The 26,082-nt window shown below is 42.2% G+C and overlaps 1 protein-coding gene across 1 annotated transcript in view; it reads right to left on the reverse strand.

The window, feature by feature from the left end:
• The window catches only part of COQ8A (coenzyme Q8A), a 571,755-nt gene that overhangs the window by 23,028 nt on the left and 522,645 nt on the right, over nucleotides 1-26,082 (reverse strand). The window lies entirely within an intron of this gene.

Consider the following 26,082-nt stretch of genomic DNA (forward strand, 5'->3'; position numbering starts at 1 on the left):
ATGCAGGTGAGATGGATCCCAAACATCTGAAGTTATGGTGAGTACATAACTAAAAGATGTTATGTGATCCTATCTCGCCTACATTCTGTACTGATGGGACAGCGTCCCTAGCACCTAAAATCCCGGGTGGCTCATTGGAAAACACTCCTGAGCACTGTGGAACCAAATGAAGCTCGTCCTCTAGATGCCACATCTAATTTGTAGTGGGAAATGAAGGTGTGCGGGGAAGACCATGTAGCCGCAGCACAAATGTCACTAATAGCAAGCTTAGAATGAAATGCTATCGAAGTAGCCATAGCCCTTGTAGAATGAGCCTTGACAGAGGTGGTAAGCTCTTTGTTAGAATAAAAATAAGCTTGAGTAATACAGTCCCTGATCCATTTGGCAATAGTGACCTTTGTGACAGCTTTGCCCAATTTGTTATTTGCAAAGGATACAAACAACTGATCTGTTTTCCTTGTTTGTTTGGTCCTGTCTAAATAAAAAAGTAACTGTCTGTGGACATCTAGTGTGTGGAATATGAACTCCGCTTTGTTAGAGTATTTTGGGAAAAAAACTGGAAGCTCTAACGATTGTTGTAAGCAGAAACTAGAACAAATTTTAGGGACAAAGGAAGGATTTGGCCTGAGGGATACTCTGTCTTTGTGAAAAACCAAGTACGGGGGTTTTACAAACAAAGCTTGAAGCTCTGAAACTCTTCTGGCAGAAGTAATCGCCACCAGAAAGGCTGTCTTCCATGATAGGAACTTTATATCACATGTAGCTGCCGGTTCAAAGGGGTAAGAAGTCAAGGCGCGTAACACTATATCGAAATCCCATGGAGGTGCAGGATGAGAAATCGGAGGTCTTAACAGAGCAGCACCTTTCAAGAAGGTTTTACACAATCTGTTGCTCATTAAAGGTGGGTCTATGGATTCATGAAAATTAGAGATTGCTGCCAATTGTACCTTGATGGTAGAAACTGAAGAGCCTTGATTGAAAAGAGAAGTCAAAAATTTTAGTACCTCTGCTACAGGAATAGAAATGGGGTCCAGGCCCCGGAGTTGAGCCCAATTAGCAAATCTTTTCCATTTGCTAGAATACAGTTTCCTTGTAGCAGACTTATGGGCCGAAGATAATATGTGTACAACATCTGGATCCAATGTATGACTCCTGACTATCGTCGGAAGAGGAGGAGCCAAGCCGTCAATTTTAAGGTGTGTAGGGACTGGTGGAATAGTCCCGACTGGTGAACAAGTAGGTCTGGGATCTGATCCAGGAACCATGGACCTTCCAGAGCATGTCTCCGAAGATAGGGGAACCACACTTGACGAGGCCAGTAAGGAGCAATTAAGATAATTTTGCTCCCCAAGAGAGATGCCTTTTGAATCACCCTGGGAAGGAGAGGAACTGGAGGGAAGGCATAAAGCAAGCCGGTGGGCCAAGGATGGACTAATGCGTCCATGGGGCTCTTCCCCGGAGCCGGGGTTAGGGAGAAAAACTCTTTGCACTTTGCATTCAGAGGAGTCGCGAAGAGATCGCAACACGGAACTCCCCATTTGCTGAAAATCTGACTTGCCACTGTTATATTCAGTGACCATTCGTGAGGAGAGAGGATGGTTCTGCTCAATCTGTCGGCTATCACATTGGACTTGCCCGGTATGTGAGTAGCCACTAGGAAGCGTTTGGTCGAGACTGCCCATTCCCAAACTCTCATGGCTTCTCTGCAAAGAGGATAGGATCTGGTCCCTCCCTGTTTGTTCAGGTACCAGACAACTGACATGTTGTCTGAGTGAACAGCAATTACGCCCTGAGGGAGATAATCGTGAAGGGCTTGAAGGGACAGAAGCACTGCCCTCATTTCTAAGATGTTGATATGAAGCAAAGTCTCTTTCGAGTGCCATTTGCCTTGGACTGACCTGCCCAGGGAATACCCCCCCCAACCCCGTCTGGGAGGCGTCCGTGGTCAAAATGGCCGGAGGGGTAGAACAAAGGGTCGTCCCTGATCCAAGTTGGAGGGCACTAGCCACCAGCGAAGGTCCCGTTTGCAAGATTCCGTGATCCATATGAGGTGACTGAGAGGGAGTTCCTGAAAGGACCACTGAGCTGAAAGAAGCCACTGAAGAATTCTCATGTGCAACCTTGCCAGGGGAACTAGAAGAACCGTGGCGGACATGGATCCTAATAGCTGCAGGACCATTCTGGCTGGGGCTTTGGATTTGGGAAGTAAGGCTCGAACTTGAGCCTGTATGGTTAGTATCCTGTCTGTAGGTAGATAGACCCGCATTTGGTTCGAGTCTATCTCTACCCCTATGAATCTTATGCGTTGAGATGGCAGCAACACAGACTTTAGCCAATTGAAGGTGATTCCAAGGGAATTGCCCAGTGATATAGTGGCTTGTAGGCTCCGCAATAGTAGATGCTTGGAGGTGGCAGTTAGGAGCCAGTCGTCTAGATACAGAAACACCTGGAATCCTAGACTTCTCAGGTGAGCAGTCACGACCGCCAAACATTTGGTGAACACCCTGGGGGCTGTGGTGAGACCAAAGGGCAGCGCACGGAACTGAAAATGACTGCCTCCTAGGCTGAAGCGCAGATGTCTCCTGGACGCTTGATGTACCATGATATGGTAATAAGCGTCCTGGAGATCTATGGAGCACATCCAAACACTCTTCTCCAGCAATGGGAGAATGGTTTGTAGGGTGACCATTCGGAACTTGGACTTTCTGACTGAAAGGTTTAGGATGCTGAGGTCCAAGATGGGCCTCAAGTCCCCGGTCTTTTTTGGCACCAAAAAGAATCTTGAGTAAGTCCCTAATCCGATCTGGTCTGCGGGGACCGGTTGGATGACTCCTTTTTGCAGCAGCTTTGAAACTTCTGAGAATGCGATATCCCGTTGACTGGGTGGCGGGTCCGGGATTTTTCTGGGCTGAGGGGGGGGATAAGAGAATGGGATGGAGTAACCTCCGGCTATAATCCGAAGCACCCATCGGTCCTGAGTGATACCTTCCCAGGCCTTTAGGTGCTTCGAGAAAAGACCCCCGACTGGCTCCGGAGCTGCACAGCCGGGCAATCCCTCAGGGACTATGGAAGGCTGAAGAGCCACGAAAGGGCTCGCGGTCTCCAGTGTTGCGAGGGCCTCTGCCGCCTCTGGGACGGCGTCTTCCGGAAGAATTTCCCCCTCCTCTGCCTCTGGAAGGGGAATCCTCCTGCTGAGAGGGGTAAGGCTTCTGAGATCTATGGAACCACATTTTCCCTCCTCTTTTAGCCTTGGGATAAGGCCGAAAGGGAGTGGAAAATCGTGCCCCTACGGCAGTCAGAGTCTTACCCTCCTGTTCACAGCGGGTTAGTGTGTCCTTTACCTTGGGTCCAAACAGGGAGGACCCATCAAAGGCGTCGGCAAAGGAAGACTTAAAGGCCTCCGCGAAATGACACAGGCGGAGCCAGGCTTGTCTCCGTAGAGCAATGCCTGTACCCACCGCTCTACTCGCCCCTTCGGCCGCATAAGAAATGAGCCTCATGGACGAGTTCGAAATGGACGACATTGTAGCCAGCTGAGAGCCAACCGTCTGGGCCAGCTCCTCAGGCAGGTTACCCAAGAGGGTATCGGATAGCTCCTTAATCAGATCCCTCTGAAATCTGGTAAAGTGCGTAAGGTAGTTCAAGGACCTCAGTGTAAAGGCCGCTGAACTGAGGGGGCGCCTGCATCGATCCATGCACCTAGACTCCTTTTTAGGAGGATGGACGGACGCCGAAGCCTCTGCTACATCTTGCTGGGTAGCAGATGCCACCACCAAAGCATCTACAGCCACACCTTTAGTTAGAAACTCTTTTCAGGGGCCGAGAGGAACTTATTCGGACGAGCAGGCACCGGTTCCACAGAGTCTGGGTGTTCCCACCTTGACAGATCAAATCCAAGAGCTCATCAGGCGGAGACACCCAGGAGGCGGAGGGCTGAGCCCCGAAGGCCTTCAGGAACACCGACTCATCAGCAGAGGGAGGTTTGGACTGCCAGCCGCCTCGTTGTTTTAGGGCTTCAAGGATGTCTGCAAAGGAGATATCATCCGAGGACGACTTAGGGGACCCCTCTGCATCATCGAGATCAGTGTCGGATGTCAGAGACTCATCAGGGGAGTCAACGTGCTTCCTCTTGCATGATCTTTTCCTGGGGGGTTCTTCCGAAGAGGCTTCAGAAGGACCTCCAGGAGGGGGAGAAACCCCAGCAGGGGTAACCTGAGGCCCCGGGGCTTCGCTGTCTAAGGACAGGGGGACTGCCAACGACCCAGTTTCCGTATGTAGGGAAGGAGCTAGGGAAACCGTGGAGGTAGCCAAGGAAGATTTGGCTAATGCACTCCTCATAGCCCTGAAGGCGGGACCACCAGAATCCTGGGAGGGTCCCACCTCCGTGGCCACGACAGTGGACGGCACTCCTGCCGCCGACGCACCAAGAGGGAGACTTGGGACCGAAAGCATCAATCCCGAAGCCTCCCCCCCAGGGCCGAAGGAAGAAGTCCGTGTACTGAACTCCGACCCAAGAGCCGGAGTTGGAGCAAGGGTCGGGCCCGACCCTAACACCTCCACAGGTTCCACCAGCACCGGCTCCAACGGTGCCGAGCTGTTGGAGGAGGAACCACAGTAGGAGTGGACCATCGGCCCGGCCGAATGGGCTGGAGCCGAAACTAGCTTTTGGAACACCGGAGACTGGAAGAGTCGAAGGAGCACCCTGTCGATGTCCGAATCAGACATCTTGGATGATCTAGAGGATACCGATCGGGCCCGAACCAATTTCTCCATCGGCTCCGAAGGGCTCGGGGACCGGCTCCGAATGGACTCAACAACTATCGGCTCCGAGGAAGATCTCAAGGAAATTTCCCTCGGTGCCGATAAGGACTTCGGCTCCGAGGGGGAAGAGTCTGAGCCGGTAACCCTTATCGGCTCCAATATCAGTGGAGCCGATGAGGGTGACCCGCCTCTCGATGCCCCAGACCTCGGTTCCAAAACCAGAGGGGTCGAGGCTGGAGGCATCGAGGCAGACCGTTCCGCCCTCGGCTCCGAAGTCCGTGGAGCCGATGGAGAAGTCTGCTTAGATTTTTTAGCGGTCGGTTCCGACTGACTGGTCGAGCCGACGCTTTCTTCTTTTTAGAAGGAGACGGAGAGGAAGATAAAGCCTCCTCGAAGGAAGGCTTGATTAATCCCTTGAGGATTAATTTGTTCTTCCTCTCCTGGAGGACTCTTGATGAGAAAGCGTGGCACACACTACACGATTCTTGTAGGTGCTTGGCACCTAAGCAATAGACGCACGAGGAGTGGTCGTCCGTTATGGACATTTTAAAACCACACCTCGTGCATTTCTTAAACCCGGAGGGTTTGTGTTCTTTAGACATAACTGCTTTAGGCCACAGAACCTATCTAAGTGAAAAATACCAAACTTAGTCAAAAGGTAAAGTTTTAAATTTAACAAATATTTTTTTTTTTTTTTTTTTTTTAACACTATACAGTTAAACACACAGAGAAGAGAGACAGAGAGTCAAGACCCTCTAACTTAAACGGGTACTTGACCCAAGAAAGAGACACTAGTAGCAAAGCAACAGGGGAAGGCCCCTCTAACTAAAACGGGAAACCTTCCCTAACTAAAAAAATCACGAATTTCTCAAAAGAAATTAACCAATCACACTCATATAACAACAATAGCTGTTAAAACAGCTTTTGGGTTCAAAGTAAGGAAATTTGTGACAGGAAAAAGCCTAAATAAATAGTACTTAGCCCAGCCAAGTTGAGACCATGTCTAAGCTTGTTAGCGGCAAACGAGATCTGGGGGATTAGTGGTGGTGCATCCTGGGATAAAGATAGCTCAGCCAATAAGAGGCCTCGCTCTATAGCATAAGCGTGCCGAGTTGGAGCCGAGGGATCGGCTCCGAGCCCATCAGTACAGAATGTAGGCGAGATAGGATCACATAACATCTAATATTTGAGGGATGCCCTCTGGTCCTTCTGAAATAAGCCTAGGTTCCCCTTTCTCCACTGTATTGGTAAGGTCAGTCATATCAGACATATGACAAACGCCATCCTCCAGTGGGGTTGTGGTAGCAGAAGCCTGAGAAAAGGCTGAATGTACAGTGGACTCTTGCAAATGCACAATGGGTATGTCAGATTTCGACTGGGCAGATTATGGTTCAGGCTAAGGCCTTTTGAATCTCTTTTTCTGGAATGAGCAGGATGTCAGATGCCAAAATTTCAGTCATTTTAGATTAGTTTTAGATGAGTTTCTAGACAGGTATTAAGGCAGGAAGGACATGTGCACAGGGTTTTTGGTAAAAATTACTTGACACATTTGGCAATTTTTATAGTTGCATTCTACCGTGAGGCAAAAAAGACAGAGTAGAGAGCCATAAGGAATCTGTGTACCACAATGCACTTCTCCCTCTTAGCTGACATCTAACACATTAAACCACCAAAATGCAAAGAAAATAAGGAGTATTCCCTAATGGAGCACTTATCTGAGTATGCAAAAGCAAGAATGATACCAAGGACTATGCACAGAATAGACCAACGGGTGTGAGGCCTGCACTCAGTCTCTAGGCAAGATAGTCTGAAGATCGTTCACTTATGTATCGTTACAACCACAGGCTTGGGTCATATGTTGGACGTATGGATCTATGGAAGGCTGTGGTAACATGGTTGGATATCCAGATTATTTGGCAAGATAACCCAGCAGTTTGGAATACTACAACAGTGATATAACGAAGGACATCTACAGATATTGCTGGTAGACTCAACTATGTGTTTTTCTAATCATATCAACCAACTGGTTAATGACAGTTATAGAACTATAGGTTATATAAAAAGATTTATAAAATATATGAAATCAAAAATGATGAAGCCATTGTTAGTTACATTAGACCCAAACTTGAGCATGGAAATATGGAAACCGTATAAGAAAACAAGCATGAGTAAGCTGTAAATAGTACAGCAGAAAGATACCAAGGGCATCCATGGATGTGAAAATTTAAGTTATTATGTAAGACTAAAATATCTGAACTTATACAGTGTTTCTTACAGATATCCAAGAGGAGATCTTACTCAAGTATATTGGGCATTTAGAGGCAAACTAACTCTGGTAATGTTTAGGGTTATCAAAAAGTACTACAGAATCATCAGACAGCCTATATAGAAGATTCTACAGAAATGAGAAGTGTACTAATTGGTTCTCTGACAGAGTAGCTGAAATTACATTAAAGTATGTACTAGTTTAGAATGTTTAAGAACAGCCTGAACACTTATGGGGAACAAGTGGTTTGGCACACTGGCAAGCTAGAAGGGCTTTTAATACCCATGCTTGAAATATTTGTGTGTATGTTCTCTGCTGATAGAAGATAAGGTCTCTATGACATGGGAGTCTGGTAAATGCATCAAAAAAGCTACACTCTTTCTATTATCTGTATAAAAAAAATGTTGGAAACCAGCACAATTCTGGAGGAGCAACAGATATCCCAGAGGGGCAGGTTCTTAAGAACTTGCTTCCAGCCTGGACACCTCAGTAATGCCCCCTGAGACCTATATGCAACAGCTAATATCCAAATCTCACCATCTGCTTCCAGAGGGGTTAGCACAGGTGGACATTGTAGTGATACCAAGGCAGAAGGTACACAACACAAAAGCTCAATGTTGCTGATGTCTACAGGCCCCTATAGACCAGGCAACATTCTAAGGTTTTGTGTTCCTTGCTCACTGGTTCTTTCATTCAGATTTGCTCAGGATTCAGAGGGTGTACGGCTAACCTGGACCAAGGCCTTTACCTTCTTTTCCAAATAGACCTTGAGATTTTTTTTTTGGCCATGCTTGAAGGTATTCTTTATAAATGTGTCACAATCATTACAGCAGGGCAGACGATGTCTTCCTAACTAAAATACATTGTGAATGAATGACCTTTGGCAGAGTCTGCCTCCTGCACGCACAGTTGTTTGAACACTTTTCTGGGGATGTCACAGACCACAAACTCTTTGGAATGTGCAATTTAATAGATATCAACTTTAACAGCTAAATTAATCAACAAATGTCGCAACAAACATGCAATAATTCATAAAACTGAGCACTTATTGTTCTCTGGTAAACTGAATGGGCTTACCACTGAATGCATGTGTGTCAAAAGAAGAAATGAATAAGGGTACAAGCAGCTCCCCCTTTTAAGCTATACACCTGAATTACATTTAGGGGAGAAGAGGAATTTGGCTCATTGCGAGTATGCAGCTCTAGATGTCAGAATGCAAGTCTTGGGAAGCATGCTGGTAAAGTAGGTACAAGACAAATCAGGAATCAAATCTTTTTTGTTTATATCTATTAATTTTCAACCTACTAAATCTTCACATTTTAATAGTTACTTGACTATAAATACATTAATAGAAAAAAACAGTAACATTTTACATTATTGGCATGCAAGACACATACAGGTTTTCTTTTCAACAAATTTTCTTTCACACCAACATTAAACTGCAAGTCTTGTCTTCCACTGAAGCTCCTCCTCCTTGTGAACATTATTCTGCATGTATTGCTTCCATCAATTCCATTTATTTCTAGGAAATGCACTCCTTCCTTTTTCTAAAGAGCACACTCAGTTCTTTCATCTCCTTTATAATATTAAATACTTCAATTACTGCTGGGTTAAGATTTTGGTTTCATTTTCTAATAATTTTTGGCAGTTAACAGCATTAACTTAGTAAGCCCTGACTATGTTCTAGGCAATTCACATCTTGCATCCCAGCTCCAGCTCAACAAAGTACTGTGCAGGAATTTTTAAAATTAACTTATTACAGTCCTCCCAACTCGGCTCGGCACGTAAAAATCTACTGCCAATCATTAGCGGACTGGAGTTCCGCTGTGGCGACCCCTAACCGGGAAAAGCCTAAAGACACAACAACAACAACAGTCCCCCCAAAAACTGTTGCCATTTACCTATTGCTTTCTCTCCATACCTAGAGCATTTGCTATCTACCAGAGGGAAAAATGCATGAAGTCTACACCTAAGCAAATAGTTAAATTAAACAACCCATACATTCTGGACTTTGTTGCATACTTGCCATATCTCTCAACTGTCCTGTTTTTCACAGAATGCCCATATTTTTGCCTTATATTTTTGGTCTGTTCCTCAAAGAATTGTGGTTTTCTGATAAATCGAGGACTGAAGTCACCACATGGTATGCATTAGAGTTTCAGACTTCATTTCCTTTGGAAAACGCATACTAACACAAACCCTGTTATTCTAGCAACTTTCTACGAGCAAAATTTAAAATCTATGCCTATTTAGACTTTGTTCCCCCATTACTTTAGGCTTTGTCCAGATTTTCTGCACTAAGAGGTTGACAAGTATACTCAGTAGCCTTCCATATGCCTTCCCATTGTTGCCTTTCTATTCTTTCTTCCCAATCTTTTTTACCTTCCTCTGATTCTTATGGTTAACATGCGATATAATTCCTACTAATTACTTTTTTTTAACAGCAATGTCTATTCCAGACCCTGCTAAAAACTCTACCAGAACTTGTCTTTCACTTAGCACTCCTGTATCTCTTTCTATTTGCCTATTCCATTATCAATCCCTTGTAGAGAAGGCCATCTCTAACATGCAGTCCAGACTCCTGCTTAGCCTCAGTCCTACTCTACTACCTTTCCCTCTATTGTTATTTTGCTCTCAATACATGTTGGTTTCCTCGATAATTTCCTTCAATAAATTCCATTGTTCTTTTGCCCATTTTCTACACCCTTACCTGCAGTCATCCTTACTAGCAAAATTTCCTTTCTCCATTCCTATGTTGGCCAAGTTCTTAACACACTTTCTGCTACTTTATGAAAACAATATTCCTTGCTCACTGGTTCGTTCATCTATATTTTTATTCTCTTTAAAAAGGACCTGCATCCAAAATTCTTCTCTGTTTCTGAAATCGATCCCTCTATATCACCATCCCATTCCAATTTGATTTCTAACCTTCTGCTTGAGTTATGTATAGGAGCTTTTTTAAAACAAGAAACATCTTTATTAAATTATCATGCATGACAGACCATGTTACACTTATGTAAATGAAAATAAACCATAGCGACACAACCTCAGTTGCAGACATACATTTCACACCGCACAGGTAACTGTAGCAAAACATGCATCATGTTTAACATATCCAGTCATTGTTAAGTCAACCATTACATAGCCAATTCAAATCCTGCCTTCTGTTAAACTTCATTCCTCCTCTGCATGCACTGATCCCACAGTTCCCATTTTTTTCCTATGTAATTTGCTCCTACCCTTTTCTAAAGATCCCAATTCCAGCTGTTTTAACTCTGTTACTATCGTCACTACTTCAAGTAAATTTGGCTTAGACTTTGATTTCCATTTTCTAGTAATTTCTTTTTTGGCAGCCACCATAATTAGACTAAGCAAGGCCTTACTATGTCTAGACAATTCTGAGTTTGTATCATAGCTAAAAAATCATTTCCTTAGTCACTCCAACTTATTCACCCAGCATCTCTGACAGAGCAGTCTGTATGGAATCTTTAAAGCCTACCAACATTACATTCCCAGAAAATGTTTCCAGTTACCTCATTCTGTCCCATTATATCTCCAACATTTGCCGTATACCCGAGGAAAAATTCTTTTGAAGTCTGCTTGGGGTATAAAAATACCCGTGTCAGCATGTCCAGGCAAAGATCTGAAATCATGTAGATTTTCTTGCATATCTGGGAGACGTACATATATCCCCCCATTGTTTCTTTGTGAATTGCCTATCCAATCTCTCTTCCCAATCCTTTCTAACCTCCTCTGAGTCTTATAGTTATCACGCAATATTTTATATTCTCTAATTATTCCTTTCTTAATGGCAACATCTCTTCTAGATTATACTAAACTCTACCAGTGCTGGTCTTTCATTTAGGACCCCCCCCCCATTTCTTTCTCTTTGCCTATATTCTGATATAAATCCTCAGTATGGAAGGCAATCTTTAGCCTGCAGTCCAAATAAGTTTTTGGCATCATCCCATTCTATCACTTTTCCTTCTCTAGTTATTTGCTCTCAGTACCTTGGTTCCTTTGCCAGTTTTCTCCAATATATTCCCACCCCCTCTTGCCTATTGTCTGTATCCCTAGTTGCAGTAATCCTTATTTGCAGAATCTCCTTCCTCCATTCCCATGTTGGCTTTGTTCTTAGAAGACCTTCTGCTACTTTATGAATATAATATTCTGTAGGATTATTGTTCTCCTTAAAGGTCTGCATCTGAAATCCCAGTCTCTCCCTGTTACTTGAGCTTCCCCCCTGTTCCATCATCTCTTTCCACTTTGAATTATAGTTTTTTGCTTGTACTATGTATATGAGCCTTAACTGTGTTGCTCTGAAATACCCCATCAACTTGGGTAATCCCAATTCATCCTGTTCTACTGGAAGAATAAGCGTATCCCACTTAACTCTTGCCACCCCCCCAGATAAAATCTTTCAGCTCTTTATTAATTGCTATCCACAAATTCTACTCTGGCTGGTAAAATATGCCTAAATAGACTAAAGGGACTAAAATTATGTATATGAGCCTTAACTGTGTAGCTCTACAATATCCCTTCAACTCATACACTATTAAATAACCTAAACCTTGTTCTATGAAACAGTCAACTTATCCCACTTAACATTTGCCCTGTTCCCCTCCCAAATAAATCCTCTTAACTTATTAATCATCATCCATGACTTTTCCTTTGGTTGATAAACATAGCCTGACTAGTAATACAAAGGGAAATAAAAACATTGTTACTGCTTGTATTTTACTATCCAAATCCATTATCAGGACCTTCCAGTTTCTCAAATTTTGTTATTTTTGCTTAATTTCTTCCCACATTTCCTTAGCTGCCATAGCAGAATTCTCTTTGATCCATAAACCAAAACTCTTCATCTTATGTCCCCATAAGCACGGGACGTGCTCAACCAATTCATGTGTCAGCATACAGTTTACTGTTATAGCTTTTGTTTAACTTCATTTTATAGGTTCATAGATCGCCTCTGCCCGAAGGCATTTATAAGCCTAGCCAGAATGTGTTGGCTTTCGCCACTGCCTTAGATTAGTTCCCTGTGCCTCTGTCCAGCAGAGCCACTGAAGTGATCCTCAGGGTAAACTTTCTGTTTCCCATCCACTCATCAAGGTTTCTCTTGAAGAGTGTTAACGAGGAGCTCTGCCTAATGTAGATTGAAATCTTGTTCCAAAGCATGGGGAGTCTTTGGGACAGGACTCTATCCCTCCTCACGTCCTATTTATTGTTGTGGTGAGGATTAGATCCCTAGAGCGTGTGGCTCGAGGGGATATGGTTTTCTTTAGGTGGAGCATGTCCATCAATTCTGGGTTGGACATGGCCTTGTATGTCAGGCAGAGATCACCTCTGAGTAGGCGGTATGCAACAGAGTACAGCTGAAGTTTCTTCAGTCGAGCTGCATAGGGCACCTGTTTGAGGCCAGTGATCCTCTTGGTGAGGTACTTCTGCGGTCTTTCCAGCTGTTGCAGGTGTCTTGTAAGGTACATCCCAAATGGGGCGTTGTACTCTATGATGGGTCTGATGAGTAGAGGGGCACAATGACCTCTTTTGATCTGGATGCAAACCCTTTTGTGATTAGGTGGGCCACATAGAAGGATTTTCTAACCACTTTGGCAATGTGATTATAAAAGGAGAGATTACTATCTACTTGGGTCCCCAGATCCCTTATTACGTCTTCCGTATTTAGGGGACTACCACCCCTACCTATATCCCGAAATATGTCTCAAAATGTTATGCAAAAAAAAAAAAAAAGTTCCTTTTCCAGACTTATCAAGTTCAAAATAATACCATCTACAAATGAAACTAGCTTTTCTTCGAGTACCATACCAGTTATATTCCTGAATTTAAGAATCCATTACTTTTTGTCAACTGTTCTACATATAAAGTAAACAGTGGGGGAAAAAAAAACATCTCAACCTGGTTCCTCTGTTCCAACACAGCTTCTCAGAGGCAAACCTTCTCATATTAATTCTTGCCTCTGACCATTCATATATCCTCTTTATTAACCCTATTATGATGACAGGGAATCCAAATGCTTCCACTGCTCTATTCAAAACCCCAGCTGACTCTGATGATTGTTTTTCTGCACCAAGATCCATCAAAATTAGCAGTGCTTTCTTATACACTACTTCCCTCTTCATCACTGTTCTATGAATGTTGTCAAATGTTTAACTCCCTCCATAAAACCACATCTATCCACATTTGTCACCTTTGGCACACCTCTGCTTTTCTTCTAGCCAGTACAGTTTTAAATTTATCTATATGAAAAGCAGCATCTGAGGAGTCTTTACCCTCTTTGGGTCACAGAGACACCCCTTTTGCTCCTCCTCTTAAATAATGTTCAACAAAACTTTTCACATCTTTATCACTTTCTTCCTAACTTCCAAATGCCCGCTGTAACACCATCTGTTCAACAACATTTAAGAGCAGCTTTACCTAAATTCCTGGTCTTTCCATTTAGCCGTTGACTGAATTTGGATGAACTGTTACTGTAAAGGTGATGAAGAAACAACCTTTGATGCCAATTATACGGATGTTCAGATGTAGGAAATAACAGGTGTGTTTTGTGTGAAACCCAGTTAGTTATTAATGGCAAAATACATGTTTTGAAATAATTTTTTTCCTGTTCCACCAAATTTGTTCATGTCATTAAGTGTAACTGTCAGAATAGTACATGGTACACTGGGCAAACTAAGATAGGTGAAAGTGAGAATACAGGAACATTTTTTGCTACTAAGAACAAAAATGTAAAAGTTCCATAGCCACAACACGTGTTAGTGTGTCATCTTCTATCTAGTGAACAGTGAATAACCATTTTCCATAAACACTCTGGTGTTCCCAATTTTAAATACTTTTCCTTCTTTCAGTTTTTTTAAGCAGCTAGTCTGTTGCCATAACTGCATCTTTACAAATACATGTATTGGCTGCTTCTTCGTGGCCTGATTTGGAACATACGTATCAATTAAGAAATCCTGCTGTGGAACACTAGTCTAATCAGTCTAGTTACATATTTGTACTTTCATAAAATATGATCTATTCCATCCAGTTTCTCTGGTATAGCAAAAAATCTCAGATTTTTCTCTTCTTCTATGTGTTCTCTCTGTTTTAGCTCTTTCTGAAACGGCTCTTCTTGGAGAAGCCTCAAATACAGCCAGTCTTTCCTCATTTCAGCTTCTGATTTCTGCAGGTTTATCAACTCATCTGAACAGCTACTCTGAGAGTCTTTTATTTCCAGCTTTTTGTCATTTGATTTGTATTCCTCCAGTGTCTTACTTATAAAAATGCCTGTGCACTTGATTTTTCCTCAAAATTACTGGAAGCCATCTCCTGTACTAAAGCTAAATCTGTTTTTTCCTGAATAACTGCAAGCTTCTTCCCAGCTAGATTTTCTTCTCTGATTAACATCCATTTACTTTCTCCAGATTTCTTCTTTGCTTGCATCCAGGAAGTGTAATTACCAGCCAATAACTGAATTTTACCAATACATATACAACCGATCAGTTTTCTCACACAGCTCTAATTAACCTGTTGCTCAATGTAAAGGCATCTTGGAAGTCGCTGAATACTGCTCATTGTCTCTAATTGTGCGAATATACAATTAACATTTACATATGTGGAGCGTGCAGGGTGGTTTGCATACTACAAATATATATATTTTTTCTGTTGCAATCAGCAATGTGCAACAATTTTTCTACCAATAGAAAAGTAGTTTGATGTCTAGCTGTACACCTGCCTTTAGCAGTTCCCATTCATAAGGGATTAGAATGTAGCATCAGTTCTGATGAAGAACATGTTCAGTAACCTCATCTTCACAGTTAAGCAATGTGGTAGTTACCATTAAGTTCACTGCTACATCCATTTTCACAAACTTACAACAAACTATTCCAAAACATTTGGGAAAACTTCACTGTTATGGATAAAACAGGTAAGTCCGCTCTCATCAGTTTAGAAGACTGCTCTTTGACTGGTTTAATGACGGGATTTCTTTTTCTTACCAATCAGAATTTAGCATGATTTTTTTGGAAGTTTTTATGCTTGAGAGTGAAGATTTAGTACTTCAGATTTTATACATTATATATAATATTACACACACACACACACACACACACACACACACACACACACACACACACACACACACACATTTACTTGTGTGACTTAATAGGGAACTTCAAGCCATCCCCTAAGAGTTGGAGGATAAAAGAGCATTCCCGGCTCAACTGGAAAATTTCTCTCAAATTAATTGAGAGAGTTAAATGGTCATACTGTAACATTGGGAACTCTGCTTGATGGGTTCTATATTTGGGTAAAATCTCAAGCAGTAAACCATCAGGTGGTAGGAGACCAATTGCTGAATCAGAACAGAGTTCAGTGGCTTGGAACCAAAGAAGCTAAATTCTTAGAGGTAGAGGTATGGTTGTGGCAAACCCATGGAAAAAGTACTAGAGACCAAATGGTGGTGATGCCCATGTCTGAAATAATACATTTTAAAGCAAGATCTGGAGGCAGTTATTCCCAGAGTGGATCAGTCAGCAATGGCCAGTAGGTGAAACTACTAACGCAGAAGTAAATATGAATGACAATCCAGTGAAGCATGTCATTTTGTAACTTTAGGCCCGTTTCCCATGATCTTAGGATAACCGGCAACTAATGTATCTAAACTAAACCAACCAAACTACTTCAGGTAATACATAATCAGGCAAAGCACCTGCAAAGTAAAGTGCCTTCTCACTCCCTCCACATACCCTGGCTTCCAACCAATGAAGAAATCAGCAAAAAGAATGAAATGGGCAATATCAAAGACACCTTCTAAGGAGAAGTGGGACTGAAGCAGGGTACATGACCACAGAAAAGCAGTTCAGTTGTCCCACATTTGTGGGTCTAAATCTCTGGGATACTCCTTGAAAAGGTGGAGCTACTAGAAAGGTAGATTAGCCCAATGATGAACTCCAACAGACCAAAAGTGTGTGGGCAAGTCAGCTGAGAATGAAGTCTAAGATGGGGAGGGCTTCCTCAAAAAGGATGAAGGAACATTCGCAAATGAACATTCTCACCAGTCAGAGCTGGGTTTCAGTCCTGCCCTCCATCAAGATCAAGACTCAAGCATACAGACATCTAAAACATCAACAACATACTGAGTGGGGAAACGTGAAGTACGGCTCTATCCAAAATTAAGATCACTTCTGACAGGAGGCCTTAGTGAATGTTGAATTTGCCCACAACAGACTGACAAAAATGAAGAATAAGCTCTGTGCCAATATCTGTGAGGTGTAGGGATGTCAGAATCCGATTAAGGGACACATATTTAGCTGAGACCAGGAAAATTTTACCGTTACCACTTTACTGTTACCACCAGAGAAGTGCAAACGTGAACGGGTACCCTTTTCAGAGACATCAAAAAGGAGTCTGAATTTCTTCCATGAATTTTAGAATAACATGTGGAATCAGACAATAGAGAGACAATTTACAGGACAATATGGGCCACAGAATGGAGAGTATGACCATCTCAAGGAAGGAGTGCAATCCCTTCGGTGGCAGAAGGGCCAGTTATCACAGTATTCCAACCTTCAGAAAGCACATCCAAGAAGCAAACCCTGGAGAGCCTAGCTCCAGAACAGGATTGAGGGAACTGCTCAGGGTAACACCCAACACACACATTCTTAACCACATGAGTGTAAACTGCTGACAAGACTGAATCCAGAGACTGCCTCCTGGGCTCTACTTAAGAAAATACTCCCTGCAAGGGGGTACTGACCTTGCAAACCCTCCATTGCTTGATAAGGAGTCATACCACAGATTGTCTACTAAATACAAATATGGAAGGTCCTGGAAAAAAAAACTAGGCTCTACAGCCAAAATTGCTAGAAGCTCCGTTTTCAAATTCAGTTTGGTCGAAGACAGACTTCATTTCCACACATGGGAAAGACCAGAACCAAACTGGCACCTAAGCTAGCCACTGCCACCATAAGCAAACAGTTGCTGACAATGACTGGAAAATTTAGAAAGAGGTGGTCCACACAATATTCAGCAGGGACTACCATCCAGGCCCATTACAATAAAAGGGAAGCTTCAGACTCAATTTCTCTCAGGGAAGAATGGAAATGTAGGTCAAGAATCACAAAATCGATATGGTTTTGACAAGGGGAGCAAGTCAGTTTCCATCCTGTTTCTGAAAGTGGGGCACACGTGAGATTTGACACAGTGGAGCCACCTGTGAATGACACAACAGGAAGAGTTCCAGAAAATAATGCGGGTGAAAAAATACCAGCCCTACTTCATTATAGCCTAAAACAATGTCTCTCCTGTACAGGTGAGAAATAGGAGAGCCCCACCCCCAAGGTAAACCCAGAGGCATGTACCCCATTGGGGATCCCAACTGATGTAAATAAAAAGGGACACCAAAAGCTGGCTCTACTCCTGATGCAGGACGACAATGACGCCTGCTCTTCCTTCTCTTGGAAGAACATGAGGCCAGAAAGAGGGAAAAACAGCACCATCACCAAGTAGAGGACTTGCTTCCTGTTAATGAGGCTAATAACCAGAGCCAAAGAAACTTGACTTCAGGACTCTCTCCTTGAGTGGAAAGCAAAGAATACAGCAGCCAAGCCATTCTTAAACAATGATTCCTTCAGCTATACCATTCTCCAAGATGGCATACAACTGAGCCTGCAATCCTACCTACGTCAACAGCACAATTGAAATTATGCACTCCTGAAGCAGTCATACACAGGATGTGAAGAGTTCCTATTTAAGCTTAGTGTGTGAAAGGTGCCAGAGTTTTCTAAGTGGGGATTCAAAGGAGGAGGACTGGAATTTAAAAGGTTTTAAGCTCCCATATGGCAGAAAAATATTCCTTTTGTTACATTTGTCCAAAGCTGCAGAATCACTGCCAAGTAGCAAAGAAGAAACATGAGTGCGATTTCTGGGACAAGCATCAGCACACACAAAGAATCAGTTTTAGGATGCTTGATAATATATCTCTTCAACGAGTCAGGAAACTATACTAGACACCAGTTTTCCTGGGGACAACAGCATTTATTTATTACATTTTGATAACAGGGTAAATAGATTGATTGACAGACCTTTTTTAGGCATAACCCAGGACTACTGAACAGAAATTAATTAGTTTGTCAAATACAATTGTATCAAGCATTTATATAGAGACAAGTAGGCTTATTACAGCAATTATCACAAGAACATATGAACAAAGGAAAATTAAAGTTTTGTACTTGTCATAATGACAGATCTGCGTTGTCTGCTTCCATCCTTCAACAGTTGGGTATTCAGATCTGACCTGGCTCAGATTTCGGATCCAAAGCTCAGACTCCTCCCCTTATCCACCCACAAACCCAGATAAAAATCAGTACGGTCATACTAGGAACTAAAACAATATAAGAGAGGAGGATGGAGGGAGAGAAGTTGAGGATGAACGTAAGCATTCAACACAGATCTATTGTTATACCAAGTACGTAACTTTTGTATCTGATGTTGTCTCTTCTATCCATTCAATGTTTGTGGCAGAGTCCTCAGCTACTGAAAACTCTTGGGAGATTTCATAGAAGGATATTCTAGATAAGGGCTAAACCAAAAACAGCCTTGTCTCTGGAGTGCAAGTCCAATTTATAATGAGAAATGAAGGTATGGACTTTGGACAAAATAGCAGCAGCACAGAAAAAAGCAGTAGAAGTAGCCACCAATCTAGTTGAGTAAGCCTTGAGAGGTTTAGATAAGGTCAGCCCCTTCTCTGTGTATACAAATGAAATATAGTCAGATAACCATCTAGAAAGAGCCACTTTAGAAACTCCTTGTCCTAGTTTTACCTTGGAAAAGGAGATAAACAGTTGAACAAACTTCCTAAATTTCTTAGTACGGTGAAGGTAAAAATGGAGTTGGTGATGCACATCCAACAACAGCATCATATACTACCCTTTGTAGGCAAAATCTAGAAACAAAACTGAAGACTGGATGATTGATAGATTAAGCAAAGCTGCCATAACCTGTGGAATAAAAAAAGGACAGTTAAGTCACTCTGTTCTTAAGAGAAAACAGAGAAGGAGATTTGCAAGAAAAGGCGTGCAATTCTGATCATCTCCAAGCTGAACTGCCAAAAGAAACAAAGTCTTGACACTAGAAATTAATGATCCACCTTGGCTGCAGGTTCAAAAGGTGGCCTACTCAAAGCCTGTAAGAGAACAGTGATATCCTAAGGGGAGGCCTGTGATGAATGCCTTGGATAGCTTAAGGGAAGCGAAAGAAGACTGATATTGTCCAACATGAAAACCTGAAATGGCTACTAGCTGAACTTTAACAGTAGCGTAGCAGGCCCCATTGTGAAAACAGAAAGCCAGAAAATCTAAAATAGCTGAAAGAGAAGCCGAAAAAGGGTCAACATTTTTATTAGAAGCCCAAATTAAAAATCTTTTCCACTTGCTTCTGCCAATTTTAATGGTAGAAGGTCTCTGTGCAAAAGCGAGAATGTGACTCACTTAGGAGAAGAACCTGGATTGTGTAGCCATCACTGGACGTGCAGAAACTAAGCACTCACCCCGAGGACTTTAATATCTGGGTGAGGTAAACCAGATGTTTGACAGAGAAGATCTGGAGTGGGATCCAGCACAAGTAGGGTTTATTAGATGAGGCCAGGGGAAGAGAAGCCACATCTGTCAGGGCCCAAACAAGACAATGAGGATGACTGTAACCTTCCAGGCCAAAGTTTTCTGCAGGCATTTCTGAATGAGAGGAGTAGGGGAAAAGCATACAGGGGCCTTGGGGGCAACATATGGATCACAGCACCCTTCAAGGACTCTTCCTTCTGTGGGATTAGGGTAAAATACCAGTTGCACTTCATGATGTAAGGAGAAGCAAAGAGATCACAGCATGGTAGGCCCTAGTGGCAGAAAATCAGCTTCATCAACATCAGATTGAGGGACCACTCGTGAGGTAGAAGGATAGACCTGCTCAACCTGTCCACTAGGACATTGGATTTCTCAGGTATATACACTGATATCAGAAAGTGGTGGGAACATTTCATCCACTGTCAAACTCTCAGCCTCTCCTCATAACTGGTACAAATGTGTTTCCCCTTTCTTGTTAATGGACAAGACTACAAACATGTTGTCCATCTAAATGGACATCACTCCCAGAGGGAGGGAGTCCTTTACAGCCTGCAGCTCGAAGACTGCCCTCACCACCAAAATGCTGATACAAAGACTGGCCTCAAAAGGGGACCATGACCCTTGGATGATCTAGGGAAGAAGGAGAGCAAAGGGGCAACCATGGAAGATCTTCAGGGACTGCAGCCATCATCATATGCTATTCTGCAAATATTCATGAGGAATACTTGGAAACTCATGGGTTGATGTCTGACAGACCACTGAACTAAAAGCATCCACTGAAGAACTCACATGTGGTATCTGGTGAGAGGGACCAGGGTAATGGAAGTAGCCATAGATCCCAAGATGCACACAGTCTGACTGGTGGCTTCTGTCAGGAAAGAACTGGTAATTTGGCACTTCTTATCCAGGTGTGCTCCTACGAACTATTGTCTGAGCAGGGAGAGACTTGGACTTGGCTGAGTTCACTGCAATGACAGTTCATTGTAACGCCACACTGGTTGCAAACATGGAGCAAAGAGTCCCTGGTGCAGATGAGAAGATTCCTTGGGGGGTGGTGATGAGCCAGTTTTCCAGGTATGGGAACACTCAGAAACCTTCTACTCTGAAGTGAGCTGCGACCACTGCCATACACACTTGCTAAACACCCAGGGGCTGTGGTGAAACCAAAGGGCAGGGCTCTGAACTGGAAACAATTGTCTCTCAGCTGAAGTGGAGAAACCTGGTGCACCTGTCCATCTTTATGTGATAGCATGCATCCTGAAGTTCTATTAAGCACACCCAATCATCCTTTCTCAATAATGGGAGAATGAACTGTACCATGACCATTCTGAACTTAGTCTAACACAATGAGTTAGACGGCTGAGGTCCAAAATTGGCCTGAGGTCCCTGTTGTTCTTTGGCACCAGAAAAAAATCTTTAGTAAGTTTCAGATCCATGTTCACCAGTCAGGACCCTCCTAGATAACGGATTCCCTAGCAAATTTATTTCTAGGACTGCTGCTTTTCTTTGGGAGGATGGAAATGCCTTATTTTGTTCAAACAATTTTAATGTCACACATTTCTGACGTATGCACACAGCTTGGTCTTTTCCATCATGTTTTAAACCCTCTAAAGTTGAAATAAAACCAATTTCTGAAACTTGTTTTACACCAAAGTTATTCTGTCTCAGTCTGTTTAGCAAATTAGTCAATTCTTAGTTTGGAAACTTTTTACTCCAAAGTTATCCTGTGTAAATTTATTTAGCAAATGAATCAATTATTTTGCTGTTCTCTAGTCCATCATTAATAATTCAAACACCACATTCAATGTCCTTAATGTGTTTAACAGCTATTTGAAACACTTCAAGAACTGACAGAATTTCAAATGAAAGGCTAAGTAATCCGTACTATGTCTTACAATGTTTCATCAAGCTTAAGCTATCTGGCTGACATCAAATACAGAGAAATAGTTGTGGGAAACGTGTACAGGCAACTTTTCTCAGGATTTGCCACAATAATCATATTATATGTGCCAGGAGTACAGTCTTCAGCCCCTTGCTAGAGATCACATGATGGAATTAACAAAAGTGATCCATCATTACAAAAAATCCCATGGAGTCTCCTCTCAGACAAATTAAAAACAAAATTAGACACGAGGCACCATCGTGTTATTGCAGGCTAGTCACATCTCACTAATTTATTGCTATTTCATTCTACTGTAAAGATGCCTTTGGTATTGATCTAAGAGTAGATGTTTATTTAAGCTTTTCAAAAACATTTTATAGTACTCCACAGGCAGGTCTTATTGCCTAGTTAACAAATCATGGCATCTCCTAAAATTAACAGGATAAGACAATGATTACAAAATCATATTTTTAAGTGAGAACAGATGGATCTTTAGTAAACTGAAGACTGTAACACGGGGATTCGCAAAGGGATCTGTATTGGGGGTCATTTTATTTAACAGAGTTAAAATGTGTGTGCTTACATCTACAAGGACAGTCTACAATGAGTTTGCTGATTACTCAAAAGTTGCCCTTCCCAGTCCTTACATATTTTTAAAAGTACAATCAGATCAACTGACAATATGGACAAATGTGCATAGCATTCAACTTAATGTTGAATAACAGCAGCATTATTCACGTTGGGGAAAGAAACAGCAGTTGTTTAAGGAACTCAACGTAACTGTAAATGCTACAGTATAGTCACATTCCTGACTTATGGGATTCCTGTCTCTAGAAGCCCAATAACAGGTCCAACTTACAAAGCTGTTGCCATTCCTTTTCTTGGACTGGTCAACTCCCTCCCATTCAGATAACAGGACACTGGTGGTATAAAGGGATGCTGTTCAGTACCCATCCTCTGATCTTTCCTGCCCTGGCTAGAAGAATTTAGCTCACTTGTGCCACAGAGCAACTTACCCTGGAGGAAACAGTACCCAGGGGTAAGGACCCCAACCAGGGGCTCCCAAAGCTGCCTCTCCAAGCAGCTGTGAAACCCATACAACTGGGAGGAGATGAGAGGTGTAAGTGGGTAAAACTTGGGTTCCCATTCCAACCCATCAATGCTCACAGAAAAGAGAGGATGGTGGGAAAGAACAGCATTACAACAGTGACTGTACTCAAACATGTACAATTATGGTAACTTCCAAATTCAAGTGTACTATGTTTATCATGATAGTCACTTTTACAGTACTGACTCTTGGAAGACTTAGAACACATGGACTACAATGTGGTTGACTCTTGGAAGAGAAAGGGAATAGGTCCTTCAGAATGGACATGTCAAAGCCTCAACTGGCCGCACAACTACTCAGAACCAAACAGCAAAATGAAACCAGTAACAGAAAATTGACACCACAGCGTCCAAAGCAGCAATTTATTACCTGTGCAGTCCGTTCGACTCAGCACAGCTCCAACAGGATAAAACTTCTAGCAGAATAAAAAACAGTCACAAATGCTCACAGAGCATGAGAAGTAATTCACTGGCACAAGTGTTCACACCAATTCAGTTGTAAATCCACAAGGTACAAATAGAAGTTCTGAACTGGATTGGTGTGAGCACACTTGTGCCAGTCAATTACTTCTCATGCTCCGTGAGCATTTGTGACTGTTTTTTTATTCTGCTGGAAGTGTTTTATCCTGTTGGAGCTGTGCTGCGTCGAATGGACTGCACAGGTAATAAACTGCTGATTTGGAAGCTGTGGCGTCTATTCTCCTACAACTACTCAGCTTACAATGTTTGGAAAAGGTGTATGCACAAGTCCAACTAACTGACTTCAATATGGATTGTGTGCCAACTCTATTCAGGAAGGCAGTGGTGGTTGCAGTGGCCCTTAGAGAATGGGTTCTGACATGGGGCCTGGAACAGTCTACCATGAGAGAAGCAACAGTAGCAGATGTAATGTGCTATCCATTTTGATATGCTCTGGTCGCAAACCAGCTTACTCTCCTTGCCCTTAGCAAAGAAGATGAATAACTGATCAGATTTTCTGATGTGCTTTGTTCGGTCCAAGTAAAGTCTAAGTTGCCTGTGCACAGTTTATGAGTGTAAGATTCTTCTTTATTCTGGCGTGATGTAAAAAATACATAGATGTAAATGGTCCAGTTCAAGGATAGCTGTTACCACATTAGGGATGACCCCTGTCTTGGTGAAAGATTACAAACAGCACCTCATGAGGGCCTGCAGCTTGAAAATTCTTCTGTTAGAGGTTAGTGCCAGTCGAGATACAGTTTTCCAAGACACAAATCTGAGGGAGACAGAAACAGATGGCTCAAAAGGGGTCAATGCCAGTTTTTCCCAGAAACAATATCAGTCACATTTTGCAGTGATTTTCTTTTTTTACTTGGCTCAGATGCAATACCGTTTAAGTAACTACTTAGATGGCAGCCAAGAAAACACAGATGGGTCCCATTGGCAGATACAGTGCAATAACAAACTTGTACCTTTCATAATGCATAGGAGAAGCCTACTTTGTAGATCTTCAACAAGCAATGAGAATTAGCAACATCAGGACAGAATGTGTGGCTTTGGTCTCTATCAAAGGGAGAACCTTTTCCACTTAGCTAGTTATGATTTCCATATATTAAACATTTTCTAACCTATCTCAAGATGCATAACACATCCGGGACCTCCAAGACGGCTGCACTCTTATCAACAGCTTAGCTTCAGCTCTCCTGTTGTGAAAAGAGAAGCTGATAAACTGCAGCCAAAGGTATTGTCAACTTGAGTAAAATTCAGTTCCTGGCTAATAAACACACTGCTTGGATGCCTGCAAAGAAGAAATTAAGTGTCTTAAAGAAAATCAACTAGAAAGGGTAAAGAGAAAACACAGACTGGGAAGAATCCTGGAGCTGTTTAGCAAAAAGCAGTTCTAGCTCCAGCTTTGGTGCAAGGCATTGTTTCCAGTAACCTAGAGGAAAAACAAGTCAAATATGCTCATTGCGGACTCAAATAAACAAAACAGTGAAAGAATATATCAACTCAAACTACAAAAGGATGGAGAAAATGGAAGAAGCTTTAAACAGATATTTAAATGCGTTGATAAAACTGCAAAAAGGCCAAAATGAAGAAAAGGCTGGCTGTGAATGAGACTGCTCATGAAGAGATGTTTCAAAAAATGATAGAATTAAAGGAAAGAACACATATGGAAAATCTGAGATTGCTTGTTGTACCAGAAAAACAAGGAACAGACTGTATTAATTTTTATGAAGGTCCACAGCAGGACCTGTTAATTGAAAGGGGGCAAGATGAGTATTGCTCCAAATATGGCCATTACAAACAATTAGTAAAGATGCAAATCTACAAGCAGAAAGAGTTGATCTTGACAAAACTGTGGCAAAAGGGCAAAGTATTAAAAGTTGGAGACAGCACAGCATTTGTGGGAAATTATTCACTGCACACCAGGCAGAAGAGAAACAAATGTGATACAGTAATCATGGAATGTTGAGAGGCAGATGTGAAATTTAAACTGCTGTACCCAACTGTCTTCAGAATTATTTCTTCCTGAAGAATCAAAGCCATTGTTTGATGTAGGACAGGCTAAGGATGAAATACAAAAGGCTGTTTAACAAAAAACGAGCCATCAAACAAAAGGGGACTCTGCTTTTCATTCCCGTGACATAAGCAGCACACAGAGAGACTTTGCCAGTGAAACATTTACCACTGGTGCAAGGAATACGCTTAAGGGGAAAAAAGCACAGAGGTTGACCAGAAGGAATTGGGAGCATCATGGAACTGAACTGGAATCTGGAGTTGGGAGATGGTGATCAATAGGAAGACCAGCAACATGGTCAGTAGTGAAAAAATGTTAGACTGCAAAGCCATCAATTGCAGTTGTGAAATATAGCTATAAGAATAGGTTTAAAGAGTAGACTTCTGTAATTTTTCTTAAAGCGTGAAGAGCTAAAAAGCATTTGCCTCAACTTCATGTCATTAATGTTTGAAAACACTGTGAGGGGAGGGGAGGAGGAAAGAAAAAGGTAACTATGTAAAAATGTATTTTCTTAACAGTTTTTCTGTGAAACTTTCCACAACATAAATTGCATATTTTATAATAAATTATTTTTTGGTTGTTCTTGTATGTGATAAATTACTGAAGTAAACAGATGCCCCCCCCCTTTTTTTGGTATTAAGAAATGAAGACATGTAGGCATTATGGTGCAAGAACAGAAGAAAAGCTAGACAAAAGCATGTTTAAGTACAAAGGCTATAATTTGGGACTATTGAGGCAGGAGATAGGGTGTAAAAGTACAAACAGCTCATAATATATGTGGAGCTGATAAGTTTTCTCTAGCGTTTGCATATATGAATGTCTGGATTAAGACCCTTGGCTTAATCAAATAAACTATGTGAAAACAAGTAAATATGGCAACACTGAATACAGGTTTTACTTTAACAATGAATGCTGTAGCTGGTCTTTCAGGCTGCAACAGAGGAATATATTTTTCTTTCTCTTACTTGCCCAT

The sequence above is a fragment of the Protopterus annectens genome, chromosome 1.part2, assembly GCF_019279795.1.
Source record: "Protopterus annectens isolate FY-2018-M chromosome 1.part2, PAN1.0, whole genome shotgun sequence".
Taxonomy (NCBI): Eukaryota; Metazoa; Chordata; order Ceratodontiformes; family Protopteridae; genus Protopterus; species Protopterus annectens.